The sequence below is a fragment of the Polyodon spathula genome, chromosome 9, assembly GCF_017654505.1.
Source record: "Polyodon spathula isolate WHYD16114869_AA chromosome 9, ASM1765450v1, whole genome shotgun sequence".
NCBI lineage: Eukaryota > Metazoa > Chordata > Actinopteri > Acipenseriformes > Polyodontidae > Polyodon > Polyodon spathula.
Window position 1 is genome coordinate 6123472 of NC_054542.1, and position 21186 is coordinate 6144657.

Sequence of the window (21186 nt, forward strand, 5' to 3'; positions counted from 1 at the left end):
AATGTGGCTTGATGGTTTTAGTGTTTGCTCTCATACATATGTTACAAATAGGAATAATTAGCTTTCTGAGTTTATTAGTTCTGTACAAGGTTATTTGTAAAGTTGCAAAAAGGTTTAAAATACAAATATTGATTGTACAGTAGAATTTCACCACTGAATACATGTTTTGAAAAGCTTCAGCATCTGGAAACACATCGCCAGAGTAAGGTTCAGGTACCAGAGTGAAGCCTTTGGGGATGATGATTACTCATGATAACATTGACTGAATGCTTCACCATAATCCATTTGAGATTCCACAACCACAGATGTCTTTGTTTTACCTCACGCTTTGTGTTTAGAGATTAGAGATTCTGTTTTTCGGTTTTTATAAATTTCATTTTTCTGTGCTTATTTTCGAGTTTTATGTCAATCTGTTTTTTTCGGAGCTTTCATTTTTTATATACTATGAAATTATTGTTTTCTGTTAAGGTCTTTTCACACCAAGCACATCACGTCAAAGCATCAGTGTCGGACGTATGACGCCATCAAGTTGTTTTCATACCAAAGGCAACAATCAATCTGAAGCCCTGTCACAAAACTCAACATTTACCTTACAGAGTTATATTTTTGTGTCTTTCCGCACTAAGCACTGTAATATGGATACTATCTCATGGTTGTATCACTGCCATTTTGAGATCGTCTTTAGTTTTAACCATTTGTGTTGCTTTTTTCAATCACAAATTTCCAATTTATTTTTCAGCACTTGATGATTATGTATTTATTTATTCTATAATTGTCATCAGGTGTTGGTTTTCAATCATGAGAATTGTCAATAATTAACAGTGAATGGGTTTTATAAGAAATATGTTGATTGCCCAAATACTTTTGTTAAAGTGTGAAATTAGTTTTTGCATATTATTTTTCATTGTATGCATGTTATGTAATAATTTGTTGTTTTATCATAAAGCTGAATCTTTACTTTAATGTATATCTTTTCAACAGAACAATTAGAAATTATAAAAATCACTTTCTTTGTGGTTCCTCTTTTTTTTAACTCCCCAAATACTTTTGTCTGTGACTGTATATGCCAAAAGTAAATAAGTGCAGCAAATGGCAATTTGTCAGCCAACACTGTCTCAGTTAGGAGTTACATCACTGTTAATTCTAGGTCACAGCAATATGTTGTTGAAGTGACCCACATTGAAATAGCTGCTGGCTTTCACATGTAAGTAAAGTGACACAACATGGAGAAAACTGGCAGCTCATCGGTAACAGAGGAGACAGAGATCTCAATGCACATTTTATAACAAATGCTTTGGAGTATTTATGTGTGGTACTACTTTGACGAGCTAAAAAGTTGGTTTTACAGCCCCCACTATACCCTTATCAAGGAAAGTGTTCAGGCAACCTTGACCAAGTCCATCCACCCTCTGAGAAAAAAAATAAATCAATACATTCTCGTGTTTAATGTGGCCCCCTACTTTTTACAGATGTTTACTCAAAAATAAATGTAATTCGTTAATTAAAAGCACACTGATAATGTTACAAAACTAAGAGGAACTAACTTATGGTAGGTGGTCTAGTGTTTTTTTTACATTTACAGTGTTGCTTGTATGTATGTATGTTGAAAAGTTTTAAATGGAAATTTCAATTTGAATGTCCTGCATCCTCAAACTCCAATATGATGCATTGTCACTTGGACATATCACTTGTATGTTTAACATTTTATCACAGATATTAGCAAACAAAATATCCAACCTATCTGTCTTGCTAGTTGGTACATTGTGGCCTTCTATCACTTCGTTGAGATCCTGTAATTGATTTCCTATGCACTGTTTATGTCTCATTACGACTAAAAGCTCAGTTGATGAATTCAATTTTACTTAAAAGGGACTCTGAAATGTGAGATGCCTGCTCTATACATGCCTACCACTGTAGTTTAGATAACATGAGGTACTGATAGTTGTGTTTTTGCGTTAAATCTACAATAAATTTTTATGTTGAGTTATGAGTTATGTTTTCAGAAAGGTCCTTTAGCTCTTTTCAATTTGAAGATTGAATGACTGTGACATTGTTTCATCATTACGTGCCTGCCTTTTTGCTCCCCTAAGACTTCCTTTCAAAAATTATCTATTTAATGGACCTTGTGATAAGGAGATAAAGAATTGATGGTGTAAATCTCCCTTCCGATCAGAAATGGTGCCGTGTGAGGTTGGTAGTACACTTCTCTAGAGAAGGGTCAACTCGATGGTGGGAGGAAACAGGAAGTCAGCCATCTCGGAGGAAGGACGTAGCTGCACATGCTTGAAACAATTCCCATGCGATCAGCTGTGGGCCAGGTAGTGATTGGTTATACCAGGGCACAGGGCTGGATGCAGGGAGGTATTATTTTGATGGTATTATTTGAGTTAGATAGTATTTTGTTGTTTTCACAGTAGCAGAGGAGGACTGTGGAGACCAGAGCTGCAGCCACTGAGCCAGCGAATAGACGGAAGCACCCTACCACTGCACAGCACTGCACAGCTCCGAGATTCTCACAAATACACGCACCGAGAGCACAGTTTCATGCACAGAGGAATTGTGGTCATCAGAGTGTTTTATTTTGATTTGTTTATTTTTGTTTGGGACTGAAACCCACCGTGTTTCTGCTTCCCCTATAGCATTGCTGGTATAAGGGCGACCTCCTTTTTTTTGAGAGTTTATTTTTGTATTTGTGAAAATGTAATAAAACATAGACAGTTTTGGGAGTGAAACCTGAGTCTGGACATTGTATTGTTGCACTCCTTGGCACGTCCTTGTCACAGACCTCCAAAATTGTTTTTGTATTGTACAGTCACTCTCTGAAGTTCTAAATCAAGGGGACAAATCACAAGGGAGACTAATCTGAATGTAATTTGAGATCCTCTTAGCACATAATCCATTTCATATATGCAGAGGGAAAACCTTAATAGATGTAGCTATAATAACCTTAAATAAGCTTATTGGAAACTTTGGCAAAAACACATGTACCATAACTAAAATGGAAACGATATCATTGTAACTGTTAGGGTTAAAAGGCAGTAATAGCTACTGCTGTAAATTTCACCATTTGCGTCATTAGAGCTGGCCCTAGGGGGGCAGGCATTTAAATCCGCTGTATGCAATGAAATTATTATTTGTTTTTTATCTAGCTGTCTGGTTCACAGCAAGAACCACCATTTTCAGGGAAAGTGATGAAGATGTTCTTTCAGTTTTTCAGTTTTGTGCCGTGTGTGGGGGTTGTGGCCCCCCCACCTGAAAACGCCCCACACCACGCCACCCCACCCCCCATTCGTCAGTGTCATTCAGTAAGTATTAGCAAATAAAATACAGTATTCCATTCAGCCCTGAAACCATCCAGCTGCGGAGAAATTAAATTACTAACGCAAAATAAATCATCCAGCTTGCTAATAACAGACATGTTGTTTCCAGCTTAATAAAGTCAAGGCTGAAAACACCCAGCAGTTGGGACATTATCAAACAGCCATAGATTTATACCCTGGAAGCATTCACACTTTGAACATCATCTGCTGTACAGAAAACGTGATTTCATTTTACGGCTGCAGCATTTTTACAATCTGATAGTTACTTCAAGGATAGAATATAATCTAAGGTTAAGGTTTGGGGTATAATTGTGCGTATCAGTTGGTTTATGTATAGATTCACTTGGTGTGTAGCACAGAGATTCTGCTTCCCCAAGAAATAACTATTACTCAGAGACCTTTTGTGCAGGTCGTGTTTATCTATTTAATGAAAATGTTCAGGTGCATTAAGCCTTGACGATGTAAATACTGAATTCTTGTCTGAGCCAGCTCTCAGGTACTGTAATAATACTGTAACAAAATAAACATGTATTCCAATCAAATGCATTTTATTTAGTGAACATGTCAAATATCTACCTAGAATGGTCCTGTATATAATGACTACCAAGTTACACCCTTTGATATCGTTATGTTACATGGGAGTTAAGAGAAAAAAGAAAAAAAAAAAAACAGAAGCATTTGTATTACCTTGGTGGTGACGTCAGACCAGGAAATAGACAGACACAGTACTGCGAGTGAAGCACAGATGCATGTTTTTATTGTAAAATAAAAGGTTTTAACACAACAGAACACAAAAGCACTATACAAACCAAAAGGCAAAGTGGTCAAAACAAACAAACAAAACAGCTGCAAAACAAACACTGACACAAACAAGAATCGTTCAGGTCCAAATCCAGCATGAATCTTTCTTTTTAAGTTACGTCTCTCTTGTTCTTATGGCCTGAACACTCAACCTAGACTGAGAAGTTCTTGCCTCTTTTGGGCAGTTGTGCCTGAGCTTGATTGCTTGTTAATCATTCATTCGGGCTCAGGTACATTCTACACATGTCAGACCAGGTCTGACATTACAATTTTCCCTTTCTAGCCCGACATCATCAAAAAGACGTCAAGCACAGGTCTCTAGTCGTTTTCTCTCCGGAAAAAAGCTGAAAAAAACCTTTCAATGGCCGAGTGAGACCAATAAAGGGGGGCGTATCTGAGCAATACACATAGCCCCTGCACCACACAGATAACACGTACACAAACAAAGAAGATAGCTGCTTCTGCATCCTGCGCTGAAAGAATATCACCGACACTTGCAGAGCTTTTTGAGATAGTTATGGTAATAAAATAATGACTTGGATCGTATTATTAAGGAGTTTGGTGATAAAACCAGTGATCAGGAGAGGATTTATCAGTATGCACTATGAAGAGGTACGTGAAAAATGCAGCAAACAAGGGGTGGGACTTGGCTGTAGATGCAGTACTGAATGTCCTTTGATATGCAGTGCCTTTTAAACCTGTTTTACAAGGAAAACATTTTAAACAGTGTGTGTAAAATAAACAGCGCGTATGAAATAAAATTGGGCCTGACGCGCCTGACAAGCGCTGAATAAATGGACCGCTAAGGGTTAACCCTTCCCTACCGACCTAAAACACACGTGGACAAATACATTTAAATCAAATACAACAATAGACAAAGCAAACACAAAATGCACACAGGGGCGGGGTGTACAAACACATATATTCAAGAAAATGTGCATAGCTCTGCATATGCCAGAACTGCCAACTGAGATATATCTGACAACTTTTTATATTTCACTGTAGTAAAAAAAAAAGAGCCCCTAGTCTTATCACAGAGAGATAGACTATGAAATCATGTTTTCTAACAGAACAAGATGAGCACCATTTAAATGACTTACAATACTAACAGCACTTAAGGACTTATTTTGTATTACTTTATGTGGCATGGCAGGGCCCTACCTGTAAATAATATTGTTTAGTGGTGTTTTGGTGGTAGTTGGCAGGGACCGGGTTAATTTCCTATCCCTGCCAAAATACATTTGAGAATGTGTCTGAATGTGTGTGTGTGTGTGTGTGTGTGTGTGTGTGTGTGTGTGTGTGTGTGTGTGTGTGTGTGTGTGTCTCTGTCTGTCTATATTTTTTGGTTTGATAAAGTTCAGTGAAGGCTCTGCCCAGCCTGAACAGTTTTGTTTTTGTTTAACCCTCTGTTTTGGCCCCTGTGCCTTTTCTTTTGCACTTTGTGTTATTTTGCTTATTAAAATGAGCAGCAACTGCAGCTTCCTTGTTTCTGAGTCCCTGCTATACCATCTGGGCCCACAACGCTGTCGCACTTTATTTTTGGCATTACATTTGCCAAGGGGGAAACAAATCACACTGCTTCCCACATTTACTGCCTGAATTCATATTATGCCCATACATTTTTCAGACAGACTGTTGTGAACAAATATATTTAGTTTCGACCAATTAGTAAATTAGACACACCGTTAGCCCCAATGTGCGGAATAATAAGGTAAAAAAATTCTAGAGGGATTTTAGGCAAACACCCAAACAATCTCTTCCCTTCACAGCTAAGCAAAGGGATTGATACCAGCACCTCAAACAACACCTGTCATAGCCAAACACACAAATGTAGCTCTGCATTTACTGCAGATTGATGCTTCGTCCAGAGCAAAGTGTCCAGGATCAGACCGCAACCATAATAATTAATTTAAATCACAGTTATACCCCAAACCTATAACTTAATCCTAACCTTTAAGTCCCTATCAGATTGCTATTCAGTCCCACAGCAGGACAATTGGAATACTATTCTCTATACAACAGATGCTATTGAATGTATGGCTGGTCCCAGAGCATTTCAGACCAGATGAATCATCAACCTACACATTTCATCATTCCCACCCAACAAACTGCAGTCATCTGCATATATTTAAAAGCATAAATCTGACGTCCCTTTGCATTTCAGCTTGAATCAATGCTCTGGTTTTTCTTGGATAGTCCTGCTGTCTACGTAATTGTGCACAAAATGTTGTTTGCATTCTTAGTTCATCAGAGATAAGTTACCATATCCAAGCAAACGCGACATGTATTTGACTGGCAATGGGTTCACAAAACTGCACAGTCAAAGAGGCATGTTTTACTGTGCAGAAACAGAAATGGAGAGAAACTTGCTTAATTAAATCAGATTTACATCCAAACTTCAATTATATATATATATATATATATATATATATATATATATATATATATATACAGTACTGTGCAAAAGTTTTAGGCAGGTGTGAAAAAATGTTGTAAAGTAAGAATGCTTTCAAAAATAGACATGTTAATAGATTATATTTATCAATTAACTAAATGCAAAGTGAGTGAACAGAAGAAAAATCTAATTCATGTCCATATTTGGTGTGACCACCCTTCGCCTTCAAAACAGCATCAATTACCAAGCATCAACCTACCTGCCAAGTTCCTCCAAAAACTGTGTGCAAGTGTACCTAGAAGAATTGATGCTGTTTTAAAGGCAAAGGGTGGACACACCAAATATTGATTTGATGTAGATTTTTCTTCTGTTCACTCTCTTTGCATTTTGTTAATTGATAAATATAAACTATTAACATGTCTATTTTTGAAAGCATTCTTACTTTACAGCATTTTTTCAAACCTGCCTAAAACTTTTCCACAGTACTGTGTGTATATATATATATATATATATATATATATATATATATATATATATATAGATAGATAGATAGATAGATAGATAGATAGATAGATAGATAGATAGATAGATAGATAGATAGATAACGTGACTACCTGACCTAAACCTCAGGAAGCAGCAACATCCTCATTGTTTTTTTAACATGATGATAAAAGTTGACGTGCCATTACATTTAGTGAATACATAAAAGCAATGCATAAACGGAAGAGTTAGCATCAGATGACTTGGTCTTATCGACATGGACATAAAAAAGAGCATTATTTTTATATCCCAAGGGACAAGCAGAAATAGACAGGTGATAGAATCACACCTGCAGCACAGAAACATGAATTGGAATCAATCCACTGCAAGTGTCTGCTAAAGCTCCAGGAAGATGCTTGCATAGCATTGAGCTGAAAGAATACAACCATACAAGGTCTCCGAAAGCTAGGTCCTTCATTAAAAAAACAGTTCAAACCAATGTTACACTGTTACCGACTAATAGGTTTATGTTGTGTTCCTGACAAAAGCATTTTCTTGAGTATAAAGCTCCAGAAGCTTAAAGGGTCCCTGTCTCATTTTGTCCGCTTCTCTGACTCATGTTCAGGGCTGATAAAAGGACCGAAGGAGTATGTGAATTACCCTGCACATGGGTCTATAGTGTGTGTTTGTATTTTGTTTGAATTTTCTTGTGTTTATTGTTATTAGTTTAATTGGTTAAAAAGAGAGCCAGATGCCCTGAGACAGATTGCCTGCTGTGTTTGATAACAGGGGAAGGCAGCTGGGTTTGGCAGGCTGCAAATTCCTAACAAGCTGATGGGCGGGTCCCAGAGGAGCATCTCGCTACAAAAGGGAGCTACTGACACATCTCCAGGCTGTTGAGCCACGACAGGACAGTCCACACTACCCAGACAACAAAGCCTCTACATTTACAGTGAGTACAATATAACAAACAAATCACTGAGCACCGCATGCAGAGCCATGATCGTGATTTTTCCGGAGTTTGGGATTAATTTAGGTGATTTTTAAATCCTGTTTAAGTGTACTAAGGCGTGTCAGTGGAGGCTCCTTCAGTGGCACCTCCTTTTTAGTGGGAAGCCTTTTATATTTAGCTGTTTCCCACTGTGTTTTATATTTGGTTGTTTCCTGCTGTGTTTTATTTAGAATTTTAGTTTTTTCTTTATTTACACTTGAATGGTGTATACTCGCCCGTGCTCTGTACACCGTTGTTGCTACAGACACACGTTTTGTTTTCCTTTTTGTTTGTAAATAAATCTGGGAGTGCCGGTGCTGTGTTTAAACGTCAATCCCCCTCTCTCTCTCAGTCACTCGCAGCAAATTCTCACGACGCTATTACACAACCCAACAGCCGAAAACAGTTGAACACAAAGAGTACACATGCAAAAATGACACTGCTGAGAAAATGCAACTGTACTTCTTTTTATTTATAAAATAATAATTTAGCCATGTTATCATAAAGTCACAACAGCTCATATTTTCAGCTTCCTAATTATTTATTACTGAATTAAAATAATAATAATAATAATAATAATAATAATAATAATAATAATAATAATAATAATAATAACAACATGAAATATATTTCATTAGCCCAGCTGACTATTAAGCATATTCATCTAACCTCAAAAGAGTTTTTAGAACAAAGTTCTCCCAGTGCTACGTCAGGAAGTAAACAAAGGGGTACATTAGACTTTCAATAAGGCAGCATATGCAGATGTTAACTCCATTAGCAACGGTTGGCATAGCAACTGCAGATGGCCTCTGCTGTTTAACATTAACACAATAAATAGAACTGTATCTTTGATATACAAATGCCTCTAAATACTAGAGACTTCCAATTGCAAATCTTCTTCCAATTGCAAATCTTCAGAGCTATAGCTGCATCACCAATGTCCAAGAGTTTGAAGAAAAGAGACACCTGCTAGAACTTAAGTGCCAGGTTTTCTGAGCAGCTGCTTCCTCTGGGCTGAATTGCCCAAGTTCATCTGAGTAAATCATCACATAGTAAAACCTCTGATGACAGCCAGTGAGGTCATTATTTATGCAACAGAATCTGTTGAATCAGGAGTCTTTGGAAGACACACTGACCCAAAGACAGAACCTTTAGTTTTAATTAGCTAATTAAATGGGGGGTGTCCAATGCCAGAAGGCTCAAATTAGTTGAAAATTAATCAGTTACTGCAGTTAAATAATTTAGGCAAGAGGGGGAAATTGCTGGTTTCCCTGCAGCGTAAACGATTTTAAATGTGTCATGTCAAAAGTAGGCAGCTCATCTTTATTGTATAGATTCACATCTTACTAGAATTCAATTCCTGGCTATGCTGGATCTTCAGGCAGCCTCTAGTGCTTTAATAGCACTAAAAGGCCCAACTTTAAGGGTAGGTGACATAGGAGGATGCAAATAAAAAAAAAAGTGTATAATAGTGTCCTGCAATAGTGATATATAGCTAAAGTCTAATCAATCAATAAACACTCTCACTGGCATTTTGTGTTGTTACAGTTTGGATACAGTGTTGAAATAATTAAAGAGCTCATATTTTCGTGTTCACTGTGCAAAGCAAAGGAGTCGTTACTGTCGAATTCAAGGAAGTGAAACCGGCAGCTGTGGGGGGGGGGGGGGGGGGGGTGCATCCCGCCCCCCACAAATTTCATTTACTCCACTGTGACACTATAAAGTGGTTAGTAGTGCACAGGTGTAGAGGTGGTGCAGTACTTAATAACAACAGTCCAACAACAGTTCCAAGGGTAAATAATGAAGCTTCATTAAGGCTTTTAAATAATAACACTGACTATACATAACAATGTGTATAGTGAGCAAAGCCACGGGGTTCAGTCCCGAAATAATAATAACAAACACACACTTTAAGACACCGACATGTTCACCAGTCCAACAGGGAGTGCTTGGGGTGCAAGTGGTGTTGTGAATGTGAAGCTAATGTTTTATAATGGTACAGTGCAGTCCGTGTTTAATGCTGGCTTGACAGCGACAGCTCCCGGATCTTTAGCCATGTACAATGACAAACAAGATGCAGTTAAATAGACAGACAGTACAACACTATACACTCACGGTTTCTATTTATTCCTCATGGTCAGTCCGTAACGGGAGGAACAGATCAATGAGGCCACTTCCCCTAAATATGGTCCGCCACGCCCTCTTTCTGTGGCACGGACAATCACGTCTCCTCCAATCCATGGCTGACACATCACCTACCGCATTAAGGCGCTGACCTTTGGTATTGTGGACCCGCCCCCCTTCCTGGATGGCCTCTGCTTGGTCTCTGGGACACTCTGCTTTGGTTATACAATGCCCTCACAGGTCGGGAGGGAGATTGTTGATTAGGATTCATTCGCTCTCTGTCACAGGCACATATATAGATGCTTTTATAAACTTATCCTTAAACTGTGACTAACTTCTTAATGTAACTTTACTCTTAATTGAAGGTTAAAGGTAATAAAATATGTCTGCAAAAACCACAAAGCTCATCATTCGAGTCTGTATTCATTTATTAAGAATGTAATATTTGTCATTGGAAATGAGGCGTTCATTCAAAGCACACAACATATTTTCCTTTAGTTTACAATATGTGAAGATAAAAGCAAGCTCCTCATCCTGCTATTCTGCTAAAGCTAAATGACATATTACTTCTATTGGAGAAGAAATTATAAAGAAAACCTTGAATTTGCCATGATTTAAGCTTTTGTGAGATGTTCCAGAGACTCCCATAATTGTATAGAGAACATTCAGTCCTCTGCTGCTGTAGGCTTCCTTATAAGTGTAATGTTCGTTAGGCCAGAAATAAATGTGTGCTTTGAAAATGTGGTCAAGTATTATTTATATTATTTAATATTCAAAACCTACACATTTGATACGAGGGGCCTATTTCTGCATTGCAGCAAGTGACAGAACCGGATTTGGGACACTTATAAAATAATACTGACAAATAAATAACTTGTATTCCATACTTATGGCTATGTAATCCTAACATTGTATTTGTCTTTTTAATTCCTTCTCCACAATTGAGAAAGTGGAGTCTTGCTTCTTGTCAATCCTATTGCTTTTATAATTGAATCTCACATTTTGTATCCAATATGCAGTAGATGCCTTGCTTCTGATATACTAATTCTGGAGTATCATAATTGGAAAAAAAAACTATTGTCTGTGATATTGACATGTTCCATTAAAATGTGTTTTGGAAGTAAAAGCAAGCTGGAGCATCAGCAATCACACATTAATTACAAATGTAACGATGGATGGGGAAACAGGCAAATATGCCAGCTTTTTCTGATTACATGGGTAATTGATTCTGCAGACATGGGAAAATTGCTTCATATTGAAAATCTTTAGGCATTGTCGAAGTGTTCTCCAGGCTGACTGTTGCACCTCAATGTTGGTCGCAAACTGATCCCCCAAGAATCCAAGATAGTTGTGGCATAATCAGCATCCAGAATATAGATAGTGCTGAAATAATTATTTTCCAAGTTTAGCACCTCAATTTGATTTAATGCATGTACCTGTCTAAATGCTGCTGCTGTCTAAGATATGCACTTGAATCTTACATCAATGCCACAGAGACCTTTAGTTTTCCTTTCTCACACAAAACTGTAATCAATGCAGTGGCACGTGTGCAATGGCAATGGGATAGTTCTGTACTAAGATACAATCGTAGCAAAAGCGTAGCTACAAGAAATTGTCATTGTTTATCCAAGTGTATTCTTTCTGTACAGTTGCTTCAGCTTATAGTAGTTCATGAAAAGGGACAGCCTCCCACACATAACAAGTTTCATCAGTGGATTGCTGCTTCAACTCATCGTTTGCTTTCCATGTATGCCAAACATGTTAGCATCCCCATAGAAAAAGATGACATGCTAACTGCCAAACAATATCATAGTTTACACCACAAAAACAAGCCTGATATCACAATACTAGTCCATCAGCACTCTGTCTACCATCACAAATAATTTTGTGTGTATATATATATATATATATATATATATATATATATATATATATATATATATATATATGTGTGTGTGTGTGTGTGTGTGTGTGTGTGTGAGACAAAGTGTAGTCCAGGGGAGCAAAGCACTACACTTTCCAGAAGGCCACAGGCTGAAAAGCCTTCATTTCTTTAATTGTTTTATTGTTTAATTACATGTGTTAAAAAACACGTTCTGAATATATAATCTGATATAATATATCAGATTATTAAAGACTATTTTCCTATTTATTATGGTTTTTGTGTTAAGTTGTTTTTAGGTGTGTATCCCTTTAAAAATTATTATTTTCTTAATTAGTTGATGCACCCACTTTTGTAAAACAGGATATAGTTTTTCTTGATTTGTGGCTATTGAAGGTTTGAAATATTTTTGTTAATCGGTGTGGCAGAGCAAAGCTCTGCCCTTTTTAAATTGGCAGGGATGGGGTTAATTTGCCCTACCTGCCTGGGTTTATTATGTTCAGGTGGCTGGGGTTGATTAGTTGATTAGGTTAATTAACGATCAATCAGCGCCCAGCCACCAGACATAAAAGGAGGCCTCTGCTTCTCATTGGGTGGAGGGAGTTGAGGAAGCAGGTTGGTGGTTTGAAAGTTTGAAAGTTTGAAAGTTTGAAAGTTTGAAAGTTTGAAAGTTTGAAAGTTTGAAAGTTTGAAAGTTTGAAAGTTTGAAAAGGCATTGCCCAGCCTGAAAGTTTTTATTTTTGAAAGTTTGAAAGTTTGAAAGTTTTTTTTGAAAGTTTTATTTGTGTTTAAAGAGTTTTTTTGTTTGAAGGCATTGCCCTTGTGAACCTTTATTTTTGTGAATTTTGTTTTATTTGTGTTTAAAGATTTTTTGTTTTGCACTTGTGCACCTGTATTTTTGTTTATTTATAATAAAATTAGTTTTTTTTTTTTTTTAACTGCAGACTGTTTCTGGGCCTCTATCCACTCTCCAGCCTGCCACAATCAGGTTCTTAGAAAAAGGAAAAATCAATGGAATAAAATGGTTAAATAACACTTGAATGTGTGGTGTTTGCCTACTTGACAAACAATGATTGGTATGTACAGTGTGTGTAAACTTGATTATACTGTGTTTGTATTTTTAGCAGTATTATCAATAAAAAGTGTTTTATTTTTAATCCCATGATATTGCAATTTAAAAATTATTGATTTTGAATGATATCTCTATCATTTCAAAATATCAATATTAATGCCCACCCTGTTTATAAACCAACAATCAAATATTTGAGAAACAAAGCTTACCTGGCTAGAGAGGCTAACGAAAGATAAGCACAACCAAAAGTTCTGTATGTTGCTTGTTTTCTTCTACTGTAAACATATTGTATACCTAGGACCCTTTGGTTTCATTTAAATGTTTTATTTTATTTTGAGGAGTGCACAGAATACCATAATAAATCACATATTAATATTTTGAGCTTAATAGTTTTTTTGTTTTATCAAAACCATTAATATTTGTTAATTGTGTAATGCAATAATGTTCAGCAGTACGACTGGGTGGAGATTTCTAAGGGATCATATCAAATATATTTAACACTCGTCTTATGTTGCTTGTTTAGTAACCAGAAAAATCCATAGCAACATTTTCTTTAGCTGGTAAAGCAGCTACCTCCACTGGTATTCATACTATGATCGTACTTTGGTGGGGATAAAACGTAAGTTTTGCCAATCATAAAGTGACCAGACAGGCTTTAATTTAAATGTATGTCGTCACTCTTCTAGATATTTAAGACTGTGCACATTGTGACCTCTTTGAATTGTATCACTTATTGACCTATGAAATGTTTTGTTTTAGCTGGATAATTGTAGCTTTTGTTCCCTGAGTCTTACTGTGTGGTGTTACTGCCCCTCTTCTTAATTGCCTGCAAACACCTCTGGAAATGACCATCTGTCATTCTGATACTAAGTGTTTCCTTCACTCTGCAACATGTCAGTGATGCTCTCATCTCAATCTGCTATTACCTGCCCAGAGGGACTCTTGAAAGAGCTAGTCAGTGATTTCCAAGATAAAACTGGAGCTAAGATTTCCAGGGAACCTGTATTCTAGATATACTGGGAGTCCAGTTCTTACAGACATTAATATCTTTGCAGGGCTACTTGGTATGTTTATTGCAGTGCCTAAAATCTTAGCAAACAGCTTTTATCTAATTTTCAGAAATCAATATTGCGGTTTCCTGTATGCTACATATTTGATGGAGATTGGTTTTTGCATATTTGTATCCAAAAATAATTACACTGTTCAGAGAACACTTCCTTTTAGCTACATGCTGCTCTCATGATAAGGTTTGGGGTCACTGAGCAATTTACTCTACAATTTAGACACTGTGTGCCTCATTTACTAAGTGGCGGTAATTTGTCCAGAATTGCGGGAGGAAAGTTGAGATGACTGGACATGGTATTCGCCAGTCAAATTGTGGCTCTCGAGTGGAGCATCCAGTAAAGGCGTTCCACGCAGATGTGCCATATAGTCTGGAGATTGCAAGTTCGAATCCAGGCTGGGTGCCTGTGGGCTTGCCTGTCACCTGCCCAGAGCTGCATTGTCCTCCGAAGCTGTAGCTCTGGGTGGCTTCATAGTGAGTCTGCAGTGTGTAAAGATGCAGGCAGCTGACGGCACACGCTTCGGAGGACAGCATTTGTTCGTCTTCACCCCAGCGTAGCAGTGAGCTGAGCCCAGAAAATAATAATTGGCGATGGCTAAATTTTAAAAAAAAACAGGTAAAGGAGCTTATACTGGTGGCAGCAGGGATAAAAATATGAGAGACATAAAAGAAACAATGCTGAAATAATTGAGTTTCTATTTAAAATAATACTTTATTATCTACGAGATCTACAACAATGTGGAGCCTACAATGCATCAGCATGGTTTGTTTTGTATTACATGTAGGATAGATTTTTTAAAAAGCCTGCTATTCATTTAATTGTACTGTACTGTTTAAGCTTATTGTACATATTTATATTTTTACATAATGTAATTTTATTTTAATATGCCCTCATATGTATATATCGATATATATATATATATATATATATATATATATATATATATATATATATATATATAATAAAGAACTACATTGTATAAATAGGAACCAGAATTTCTGTTTTATTTAATGTTACAAGATTAATTGTTACAACCTAACCACCCAACTTTGTTAAAGCCAGAAAGAACCTACAGAAAAGTGTACATTGTAACTGTGATGAACCTTGTAACATTGTGTCAAACAGTTAATTTGCTTCTAACACTGTTTGATCGATAAAAGTATTTAAAGGTCGGTTGGGTAAGGATGTTCAGTAGTATTGTTATATTCACCCGGTTTTATTATGTGGATCGTTTGTTCCGGGTGCTATTATGAATAAAGGCAGTTATTTATCGTAAGGTAATAAAGGTCAGTTCGGGCAGTCTTTTCACCAGCACGATGGTGCTCTCGCCTATTTATAATAAAAATGGATTTATTTGGCTGACACTGTTTTCCAAATCAAATTACAATTATTTATTTCTCATAAAAATTCTGCTCAAACAACATTGCTCAAGCCTACAGCAGCAGTGTCCTGGTATTGATCCCAGGACCCACAGTTAAAAGTCTAGAGCCCTAGTCAATACTCCACACTGCATACGTGTATAATGGGTAGCTCTCAGGACTACAACTCCAGATCCCAGTTCAATTGGACATCGGAGATCTTGTTTTGGGTTAAGAGTTATTTTTTTTAGTTTGTTATTTATTTATATATATCAACATTAATTCATTGAAGCACTATATATGAATTTGTATGTTTTCATATTAAAATAAAATTAATGTGTTCTCTGTACATGTTACATTATGTAAAAATATAGATATGTACAATAGGCTTAAACAGTACAGTAGTAAAATCAAATTAATACCTATCAGGCTTTTTTTTTTAGCCTATCCTGCGTGTAATACAAAACAAACCATGCTGATGCGTTGTAGGCTTCACATTGTTGTAGGACATGTAGCTAATAAAAGATTATTTTAAATTGAAACAAAATTATGTCTGCATATTTTATTTTTATGTTAGCCTACTTACCATTACCCCAAAATAAATCATAGTGTCGCATGAACACGTTCTGGCTCTACAGGACCTTAAATATCTGCCATTTCAAATCGGTACACAGCTTTTGCTCCATGCTCTCCACTTTGGGTCATTTTTGCTTGCGCAAAATCCTTGTCAGACCTTCATGAATAGCTTTGCATATGTAAACATCATTAATTCAATGCAAATGAGCCGGCAGTGCTAGTCCGCCCCTTTCATTTTGCATCCGCTAAAGCCTTGTTTTAAGCACTGAAATGGGAATAGTAAATAGGACAGGGACAGAACTGTACATTGTGATCATGTTTTGTGTATGGTAAACGCTTCTTAAACGAGGCCCTATGTGACTAAAATGTATTTTGTGTGAGTAAAATGTAACATTACCTTGAAGTCATGGGTACTTTTAATAAATACTGTACATACTTTAATGCTAACTTATGGGTTGTGTATTAACTACAACCTTACATTTTAACTTTAATGCTACTTTGAACTACTCTACAAATACTTGGTCTTGCAATAAAAACTTCACTTTCCCTATTATCCACCTGATAAAAATCCAACTCTTCACAGCCATTTGGACCTGCCTTAATAATATTCTTATTATAGCCTGGGAAGTTGCTACTCTTGATGTAGTTATATCAAGAAGCTTGATAACATGCAAACTCAAGCTGTGTAATAGATTTGCTATGCGTATTATTGACTTTAAATCATAATTCCTAATGTTTTCAATACGTAAAACATGCACTGCTCAGCGTATTGGAGCACTGGCTAAATGTATGTGTGCACATGACATTCTCTTTTATTGAAACAGAGAAAAGAATAACTTGCTAGAACAATATTATTTTAAAATATTTGGAATTCTGTTTCCCAAAACTGTGGAGCAGTAAAACATTCTTAGGACAAAAAGGTGTTCCCAGGAGACAGAGTGAGTGCGGCAGGAATATGTGGTCATTTTAACAAACCCTAGTTTGTATAATCATTACACTTTGTGAAAGCTTGTTTCATTGCCTCCACTCTCTCAAAAATAAGCCTATTGCAGTGGCCTCTTAAAATGTCACTCATAGACCACAAAACTGCTATCAATGATTTACAGTTTAAGTTCATTGAAAAATGAAGCTCAGATTTTAAATCTCTATTCCACCACCACACGAGCTCTGGTGATGCAATTAGCACTTGCTATGAAATCCAAGCTTGGTCTCATGGGGAATAAAAACTGCTGATATTGCCTTCCTCACAGTATATTTACAACCCACTGATACTACAGTACATTCAGTAATAATTGTCTAGACATGCCATTTACATCCATTCCTATATCAAGCAGTGAAATATTGCCACGTCAACTATTAAAAGCCTCAAGATCTCACATAATGCTGTGTGCTAATGTTGGTAATTATAATTGTGTGCCCATCAACCCACTAGCCTTTTACTGTCACTTTCTAGTAAGCAAATACAACACAATTGTACACAAACCTGGATCCAATAATCAATATTAACATTCAGTACTCAGGGATTCATATAAGTGGTTTGCAGGTCAGATCCAATTAAAAAATGCAGACTTAATAACATAGTTTTTGGGCACAAGTGTGGGCAAAAATTAAAAAAAGAAAAACAAAAGATCAATACTCATTTGAGAAGTGCACAATTATTCTTGTATTAGAATCCCTGCTAATGTGTAACTTTTTAAAGAGGAATTCATTTATTGTAGTTACATTTTTACAACATTGCATCTGCCTTTAAAATACTGGTACGCATGCACATTTTAAGCGTGTTAGCCAACTAATCAATAATATCAGGTTAAATGCTTTTCAAAAGTGAAGGTGTCTGACATACTTATCTCTTGAGTTATCTCCTTGGCTGCAGTGCTGAAGATGAAGTACAGAAGTACAGAAGTGAGCAAGAAGTTACAGGTGAATTCCCATTACTGAATCAAGAGATTATGGGCTTAGAGAGGATACAATTCTAAATTGCACTGAATGTGATCAATACTCAAGGAAAAATAAAATACTGTATGTTCATTAAGATAATTAATTGAAATAATCATTAAAATAGAGGTGTGCCAATTACTAGTTTTGTCCGAGTATCCATTACAGATATAGTAATTATAGGAAACAACCACCTAACCCATAGAAAACATATGGTAATAATCATAATCCTAGACATTAATTGTAAAATAAAACGGGCAGTGATGACTGTTAATCTAAAGTCTCAGGATAGATAGCCCCAGTGCAGAGGTACCGGCTGACAGTTTCATTCAGTGAATATATATTGCAACTTTCCACTCTCATACATCATTATATCTCAGAGTTTGCTGCCAAGACAGGCCATCATTGATACCAAAATGAATCACTGTACTCTCTGTGAAGATTTGTTTACAAGTCCCTGCATGTATTAGGCAAATCATTTATGAATGTTGTCTTAATTTTTATTCATACTGAGCCATATTCAGACCAGAAGTGACGTTAATTTCCAGATGGATTTAGTTCCTTTCTTCAAAGGCAAATGCTCCAGGAACACCCATGCTTCCAGAAGTCTCTACACATGATCTCAATCCTAACCTTAAATCACAGTTTTATCCCAAACCTTTAATTTAATACAAACCTTGTGTCAGATTGCAAAGTTAATACTCATTCTCTCAACAGGATGATTTAAATTCCCTATACAGTAGCTATTAAAATTGTATATGCTCCCCAAGCAGTTAGTTCCAGACACGGTTGGGTATATTAACGGTAATGTACTATTTTTCGAGTTACTAATAAAAGAAGAGCATCTCTAACTCATTTTAATACATCTGATTTTGCTTTCTGTTTGCTTTAACTCTAACCTAATTTTAAATGGAAAACTTCCCAAAAAACCCAATAGAAAATGAAGAGATCAGATGTGATAAGTAAGCTTTTAGCAGTTTCTCTGGTTGAAAAGATAGAATCAAGTAAACTTTCTCGTATTCACCTGTCAAATAATTCTGTGTTACATATACTAAATATTTTTTATAATTACCAACACTGAGGAAACTTTTTGCAGACTGTAAATTCTACACCAACTGACATAACTTGACATCTGGGCTTCTATCAGAGCAAATATCCACCGAAAGTACACAGCATTATACCTTTCTTAATAGCTGAGGGTCTGGCGATTAAGAAGAAAATAATGTTTTCATGCTATGATGAATTATACCCTATGATTACCTAGTTTGACTAAAAAAAAAAAAATACATTTGAGAAAGCTGTAAAATGTGTGACACAATCTGGAAACTAATTTCTGGAATTATTGTTAAGTCTCTTCTGCCTAAAAGCAATTTAAATCTGACTTTGCAGGCCCGCACACCACCATAAAAAAACAAAATAAAAACAAGCTGTGGCGTATATATCTCACACGTCCCATCTGCGCCACTGAATTGTGCAGTTATTGAACAGCAAATAATATGTCTAAATGTCCACACAAACAGTTATCTGTTGAAAGAAAAAAACTGCACTTATAGATGAAATTTGACCAAAACCAACACCAAAATGGCTAAGTGAAAAATTCAAAATTGTTTTCAAACCTTTTCAGACATTCTCCAAAGATGTTTACTTCTTAAAGCACCATGGAGAGAACCTGAATGCCAGCAGAAAATGTCTGCATCCAGCATGTAGTTACAGTATGAACAAGTGAAGGTCTTTCTATGGGAAAGGTTTAAACAGGCTTGTGTTGATAACAGGTAATATTTTGATTAGGCATTGTTGTGTTTAATATACTGTTTATGTACAGATAAATTACAGACGACCCTATTAAGTGAGCAGATGCCCTCATATTGTTGTGCTTTCTATAATCAATGCCTGATTGAATTCATGGCATACAGCTGTTACAATTATATATATATATATATATATATATATATATATATATATATATATATATATATATATATATATATATATATATATAAATAAACTCATCTTTTGCAGTTTGTTTAGAAAACGTCAAACAACTCCTCCTGTTTCCTTCACCACTATATATAATATATATATAATATAATATATATATATATATATATATATATATATATATATATATATATATATATATATATATAGTCAAACCTGGTCTAAGTGACCACTTTAAATTCCTCCAATGATATTTGCGCTTTTATTTAACTGTATTAATCGACCACTTGTCTAACTCGACCAGCAACAATTCTCTTACCCAGCAATGGACTCAAACCTGTATTAAGCAACCTTACACAGGGCTATTATTATCAGAAAAATATGGTTTTAAGCAGTATGTCCTAAATTCAAAGGAATACGGTAACCCTTTTAGCGGTCTTTTATCTGTAATCAATAAAACAAAAGCGCTCTCTTGTAAAGGAAGAGAGAAAACGTGGAGAAACAAAAGGTTCTCCCTATGACAGAATTAAAGTAATTAAACAGACAGTAAGTGCGAGAAAAAGTGCTGACAAATTCAGCACTAGAAAAACGCAGGTACAGCATTTTGAAACGGAAACTAGGGCTTGAAGTTTTAGGTTTTTATTTTTGTCCACATGACCATGCTTTGAGCCAATTCAATATCTTGATTAAACTGTTAATTACTAAACAAAGTCACTTCTTTTTACCTTGATGTCCTGATTGACTTGTTGATTCTGTTTCACCTTCTTCATTATTTGAACACAAGAGCAAACGATGACGAAAAGCTTTGGCCTCATCCCAAAATTGCTGCAATTGATGGGTGAGCTCATGCATCCCTGAACTGAACAGCTTCCAATCAGATCTACCCATTCGTTTTTATTATCCTCAATGAAATCAATTTCTCTGTACCAATAACATAAAATAACAACTGCCCAGAGTAAGCATACTGTTATATAGGGGCAAGGAGTTGATAGCCATTAGTCACAGAAGAATTATTTTTGTGCCTCCAATCGCTACCTACTGAGAAAACATAATGCACTACTCACTGCTGTTTAAAATATGTAAACACAATTCATATGTGAATTACAGAGATTTTAGTGCTGCAGAAAATATATGGTATATCCTGGTACTGATGTGACACAACCTTGTGAAAATTCTTTGTATCAATCTATATCAGTCTGTATCAGATGGCCATGACATCAAAACAGTTATGTTCACTATGTACAAGACAG

General features: G+C 36.0%; 1 protein-coding gene across 2 annotated transcripts in view; it reads right to left on the reverse strand.

The window, feature by feature from the left end:
* The window catches only part of arrb1 (arrestin, beta 1), a 56614-nt gene that overhangs the window by 25884 nt on the left and 9544 nt on the right, over positions 1–21186 (reverse strand). The window lies entirely within an intron of this gene.